This window comes from Ursus americanus, chromosome 24 (assembly GCF_024610735.1).
Source record: "Ursus americanus isolate L20-20 chromosome 24, mUrsAme1.1.p, whole genome shotgun sequence".
NCBI lineage: Eukaryota > Metazoa > Chordata > Mammalia > Carnivora > Ursidae > Ursus > Ursus americanus.
In genome coordinates this window covers 46,709,056-46,716,087 of record NC_142150.1, presented here as the reverse complement: position 1 = coordinate 46,716,087, position 7,032 = coordinate 46,709,056, and positions in this window count along the sequence as shown.

Sequence of the window (7,032 nt, the reverse complement as noted above, 5' to 3'; positions counted from 1 at the left end):
GTGGTGCTGCGGCCGCGGAGCAGAGGGGCGGCGGGGGCCTGGGGCGGGCGACCCCGGGGTTCCCATCTCGGAGGCAAAGCGATGGCGTAGCCCTGCAGCTGCTCCAGGTCCTTGGGGCGCGGGAGCCTTTGCACACAGATGTGTGAGCGCGGGAGTCGGGCCGTCGCAGGTCCGTCGGCGGGGCCCCCTGTCGCGCGAGGGCTGGTCCACGGGCCGCGAAGGTCGCACGGCCACTCGCGACCCCCAGGCGCGGCCCGGCATCCCTGAGGCCCCTGCAGTGTCCTGCGAGCGCACACACGAAACGCCCCCGGGGCCAGGACGGTCGCTTCTGTTCCGGCGCCCCAGCCGCCGCGGCCCCCGCTCCTCCCCGCGTGCGGCACCCGCCCCACCCCCGCCACGACGGGCGGCCCCCCCATCCCCCGGGCCCCCCACGCCCCGGCCACGACGGGCGGCCCCCCTGCCTCCCCCACCCCCCGGCCACCACGGTTGGCAGCTCCCCCGCGCCCCCGGGCCGGAGTCTGCTGCAGGGCTCCTAGGCTGCAGCTCTTAGCCTCCCCTGACCTCTCCATCCAGACGAGAATAATTAGGGAGCCTCATCTTAGAACTGTGTGGGCCCCCCCCAACAGCATCCGATCAGAAGAGAACCCCGCTTCCTTAAACCTGCATGATCACCTACAGAACCCAGTCTCCCGTGGTGCGTCATCTCTTGGCGGCAATCACTCATAATCCCAACTTGCTGGGGGTGGCGGCCCCACACGCAAGACCCGCGTCCTTTCCCTCTGTGCACACTCCCCAGGCTGTCACAAATGGCCAGCCCGCTGCTGTCTGTGTAGTCACCATCATTGCCAGAGCACTTGGGAGTCCGGCCGCTTGACTACCCATCTATTTGCCCCCTGCTTGCCTATGTCCCATGGCAGCACTGGTGATAACCTGAAGAATTGGGATGCCGGCGCATGACTCGCATCCCTAGTGCTCAACTTCCCCCTGGCAAGGATTTAACCACGTGCTCCTCAAAGAGATGAGCAGCTCAATCCTGGAGTCCTATTTTGAGAGTCTGTTTTCTGGGGGCACTTGTGGTGGCAATTACTGTATCAGTCAGGGTCCCAGCAAGAAACAGATGGCACGCTCACAAAGGTAATTGGAGGAATTCTAATAAATGGACGAATTACAAGGAAGGGCAGAGTTAAGTGGAGCAGTGAGCAGGGAAAGAGGCTCACTCAGCAGAAGGCGTAGCCTACCCAGAGGAATGAAGCCCCTGCTGAACCCGAGGCCTGGGAGAGGGGCCTGGGGAAATAAATACTCCAACCCCCCCACACACACACACAAACACACTCTGGTTTCCAGGTGTCTCCATTAACCCAGCCAGGTGACCAGTTTGTAGACGTCCCCTCACCGGAGCACAAAAAAAGTCAGAGGAAGGTGGAGGGTGAATCTGGCGCAGGTGGAGACGGTCTTACACACTCATCTAAATATCAGCGCTTGTCGGAAGGTACGGTTCTATAGAACAAAACAGAAATGAAACTTTCTAAAGATCGTTAAGGAAAAGTTATAAAACTTCATTGAAAGACATTAAAGAGGACCTGAATGCATTGAGAACGACATACCATATTCATGGATGGGAATGCTCAATATCAGAAATAGGTCAATCCTTCCCCAAATGGCCCTACAAAAGAAATTCTCATTAAAATCCCAGAAGTGCTTTTTAAAAGAAATTTAGCAAACTGATTCTAAATGTGTATGGAAGAACACAGACTGACTAATAGCTGGAACATTCTAGAAGAAGGAAGAGAAGGAGGCAGAGATGGAGAGGAACTGTCCTGGGAGATGTCACCATAGTATAAACCTAGCAATCGAGGTTATGGTGTGTTGGTATGGGGACAGACAGATTCACCAGTGGGACAGAGTATGGAAGTGATTTACAAGTGTGCCGGCCTGTCTGAGCAGTTGGGAAAGGAAAATTTTTTCCAAAAAGTACTAAAACAATTGGCTGTACTTGGGGGAAAATTTAAATTGGACCCCTACTTTACACCAAACGAAAGAGCAATTCCTGGCTGGGATGGAATTGATCCAATAGATACTTGATGGATCCTACACCTACGTTATGTTTGGAAAGGATAAAATGAACATGAACTGTCACCTCCGCTCTGATCCATCTGGAAAGACGTGAGTAGGAGTCCAGGACTTGGGAGGTGGCCCTTATAATGGGAGGGGAGCTACTTGGTAAACCCAGTGTGAGGGCAAGGTGTTCAGCAGCCTGAATCGGGGCATGGACCAAATGTCCCTGAGAAGGGCACAGGGATCCAGCCGGTGGAAAAAAGAGAGTGAGGCGGGCCAGAGAGGGGGTTTTCAAACCTAGAGTGGGGCGTTAGATGGAATAATGAGCCGTCATCACAGGGCTTTCATGAGCAGAGCAGGGCGGTCAGGGGGCACGGAGCGGCGCCGAGAACACGCCTTTGGCAGAATTAGAGGCCAACTGTATTTCCGTGGTGAGCACAGGCTGTAAAGGGAGCTGTAACACAAACACTGGTTCCCCCGACTGATGGCTCACAGTGCCTCGGCCTCGTGCATCACCTGAGTGGTGTCACTGCCCATGGGATCACTGCTCCCAGGCCATTTCCATGTTGTCACAGGAGTCCCACCCTCCCTGGCCTTTCTGTGTCCGGCTTTCAATGGTACACATGGGTCTCAGTATTCGTGGGGCACCCAATGTGCCCAGGAGCCCCAGATGGGCTTTCTGGGTGTCTTGGGTGGGATTCTTGAGAAATAATAACCACACTTTGAGTGTTTAGTCTGTGCAGGGTACTGTTCTGCACACCTGATGTGTACCATCTCACGAGTCCGCACAATGGTCCTACGGAGGGCACACCTTTCTTATCTGCGTTACAGATGGGGTAAGAAGTCAAGGGTGCAGGTGTTTACAATGTCTACCTCCAACAAGTAACTCGTACCTACGATGTACAGATACTTTCCGCAAGTCACAAAATCCTGTAAAACGGAAAAGGAGACCAGACAGGTAAAGGAACAGGCTTGAGCTGGCGAGTCAAAGCTCTGCCAGGTGTATGGAGGGGCCCAAACTCGCCAATAATGAGGGACATAACATGACCATGAGACACCACTTGACGTTCATCAGAAGAGTAAAACAGGGAGGTCCAGGCGAGGACTGTGATGGGAAGCTCTTGTGGCACGGGTTGGAGGACAGACTGCTGGACGCTCTCTGAGAACGTAGTGCAGCCGTGCTTAGTAAGCGGAGCCGGCGAGCCATCTCTTGGGGATACTTCTGGAAACGGGCACGCTGATCCACAAGGGAATGCGTCCAGGCTGTTTGCTGCATGGCTGTTTGTGTGGCAGAAGTGGGCAGCCTCATCCTCCACCTTTAGAGGAACGAACAAACCCAATGAGACAGATACACGCCGCAGAACGCTGTGCGATAGCGAGAAACAATGACGTGGATGTCCGCGGAACAACGCAGGTGCATTTTTAAAATCCACACGAGTATTTTAGGCAGCAGTTTTCAGGACTCTGCTACCATCAGGGCGCCAAGGCAGCATTCCCGTGAGACAGGAAACAAGGGGCGAGCCCAAGGACCACCCCTGCTCGCCGCCTGCAGAGGGTTTGGAGGCTGCTGGGCAGGGAGGGTGACCAAGGAGAGGAGACTTGGCACCGGCAGGGTCAGGTGCAGAGAGGGGAGCCACACAGAGAAAGAGCAATGGTGTCTGTGGCTCATCTGGTGGGGTCTTCGGCTGAGGATGGGTCAGCAAACACGTGGGATAAGAGTGTCCAAGCCTGGGGCAAAACTGCGTGTCAGAACTACAGAGTAATACCACTAGCCCACCCAGGGTCTGGACTGGATCCTATCCGCACCAGTCAGAGCAAAAATTCACATGACCGACAGGACGCTGAGTGGACCACCGGGCAGGGTCTGCCTTATACCACCAGGGATAAAGTGGGTCGCCTTAAAATGAGAAAGGGGTAAACATGTCAAGGGGACGTAAGAACCCTAAGAGTTCACACGTCCAGTTAAAGAGCTTAGAACAATTGGAACAGAACATGACGGACCTCAACCCTCCCTTCGACGCTCAGAAGGACACACAGGAGCTCAGGGAGGGCACACGTGACCCCAACAACGCTGCCAAACTTCATCTGATCAGCACTTCCAGAAAGCTCCAACAACAGTAAAATACATATTTTTAAGGGCACACTGAACATCTTCCAACATAGACAATATTTTGGGCCAGAAAATGGTCTAAAAGATTCAAATCATACAAATTATATTCTCTGGACAAAATAGAATTGCATTAGAAATCAATAAAAACATATCTAGAAAATGCCCCTATTATTTGGAAATGCAATAACTAGCCCATGTAATCAAAGAAGAAATTAAAAGGAAAATTAGTATTTTGATCTCAGTGAAGATGAAAAACTTGGCACAGGGGCGCCTGGGTGGCACAGCGGTTAAGCATCTGCCTTCGGCTCAGGGCGTGATCCCGGCGTTATGGGATCGAGCCCCACATCAGGCTCTTCTGCTATGAGCCTGGTTCTTCCTCTCCCACTCCCCCTGCTTGTGTTCCCTCTCTCGCTGGCTGTCTCTATCCCTGTCGAATAAATAAATAAAATCTTTAAAAAAAAAAAAACTCGGCACAGTACGTTTTGTGGGTGCAGCTAACGTGGCAGATGGGGAAATTCATGTCTGCATTAGAAAAGAAGGAAGGTCTGAAGTCACTGACCTCAGCATTCACCTTCAGACGTGAGAAAAAGAAGAGCAAAATAAGTAAATTCTAAGTAAGCAGAAAACAAGGGGAAAAAATCAACGTCATTAAATAAATCAATGATATAGAAAATAGAAAGACCGCAGAGAAAATCAGTAAGAACAAAAGTTCATATTTTTTTTTTTTGGAAGACCAATAACATTGATAAACCTCCAGTCAGACTATTAGGAAAAAGAGAGAGAAGACACACCTTGCCAATACCAGGAATGAGAAAGTTGGCACCACTACAAAGTCTACAGACGGTAAAGGAGTAACAAGGGGCCAAAGCAATCTTGAGAAAGAACAAAGCCGGAGGCACCGAGCTCCTGGGTCTCAGGCTACAGTGCAAACCTACAGTCGTCAGCACAGTGTGAGGCTGGCACAGGACCAGACACAATTACACTCCAACTTAGAGAGAGGATAGCCAGGGAGTGCTGCGAGTGACATCACTTAAGTTAAATGGAAGAGAATGTAATAGAAAAAGTCCTTAAAAGACAAGTCACCAGAGCTCACTCGAAAAGAAATAACACAAATAGTGCTTTAAAAAAAAAAGGTTTTATTTATTTATTTGAGAGAGAGAGAGAGAGAGAGAGAGAGAGGGAGGGAGAGAGAATCCCAGGCAGACTCCCAGCTGAGTGTGGAGCCTGACCCAGGGCTTGATCTCATGCCCCTGAGACCATGACCTGAGCCGAAACCAAGAGTCAGACGCTTAACTGACTGAGCCCCCCAGGCGCCCCCCACGTAGTTCTTTAGTAAAGAAGTTAAAAGCCTTTCCACGAAGAAAGCTCCAGACTCCGATGGCTTCACTGGTGAATTCTACAAATATCTGAGAAGGAAATAACCTCATTTCTGCACAGACTCCTCTGGAAAAGAGAAGAAGAAACACTCCCCAACTTGTGTGAGGCCAGCACCATGATCCCACCAACCCAGACACCGACCTTGCAGGAAAACTCCAAACCAGCATTGCTCGTGACCAAGATGCAAAATTCTTAACAGTTTTTAGCAAACCGAGCCTGTCCGCATGGAGAAGAGGGCGTGACGGCACGGCGGCCATCTCAGGAACGCCAGTGGTTTAACACCCGGAGACCGTCCCGTACCGTAACTTACCGCAGCACATAGACTGAAGATGATCGCTTGGAGTCGGAGACAGCGACGGACAAAACCCCAAATCCATCCTAGATGTTAACTTTCTGCAAGACAGGAGTAGAAGGGGCATACAGCGGGCATCACGCCAGCCCAGGAGCCAGGCGAGGGTGCCCACTCTCGCCCCTTCTATCCCACCTTGTGTGGAGGCTGAAGCCAGGCCAGTCAGTGAAGGAAAGGGAGCAAACGGCATCCCAAATAAAAGAACCCATGTTTACTCACAGACGGGATGGGTGTCCCCTTGACGCACGAGCTAGTTGTGCCACGGTCCTTGGCCATTCTGCTGAGTTTCTTTCGGTGTCTGAACGCGGGCCGTCCGCTGGGTCTCGTTGGGTCCCTGAGGAGGTGGGCCGTCTGCTTTCCCATTTGGGAGGTTTCTCTTCAGCTGACGTCAGGCTCCGAGATTCTTCTGTCAGCCGCGTCCACGCTATGGATGACCCCATTGAAGACGTTCTTCATTTCCGTCCCAGTGTCGTCGATCTCTGGCGTCTCCTTCCTGTTTTCTTAGGACTTCTGTCTGCTCACCTTGCCCGTCCGTTCTTGCCCGCCGTCGGCCTGATGCAGTGTGGCCCCGAGCGGGCTCATCCTGGTTGTTCCAGACCCCTGGGCTGAGAGCCGCGGGGTCCCTGCCGCGTCTGGCTCTGCCGCTGCTCTGCGCCTTCCAGGAGCAGCTGTGACTGGGCAGGGGGGGTGAGGTGGAGGCCCCGGGGTGGCCTGGGGCGGCCCTGTTCTAAGTGCAGTGAGGAGGTCAGTCTCGAGTGAGCTGGCCCCCTGGGCCGTGACGTCCGCAGGTGCCTCTCCACCTCCCCACATCTGCCGGGGCAGGAGTTGGGTGCACCCCTTCCTGCCGGTGGGTTAGGCTCCGGTTAGCCAGCTTCCCTGAGGGTGGCCTTGGGAGCAGGCCCGGCAGGCCCTGGTTATTCTGGCCCTGACTGTGCCTTCTCCCCAGACTCTAGAGGATGCGGCCCCGTAGCTCCGCGGCCCAGTTGTTCCCGATGCCTCTTCTCCCGCGGATCAACGGGAAAGCCTGCGTGGAGCTCGGGCTTCTCTCCCTGACCGCGGAAGCAACGCTATGGTGCCTTATGCTCAGGATTTTTTACGTTTTAGCCCTCGCTGCATGGACACTCTGCCCTGCAGGGTCTGT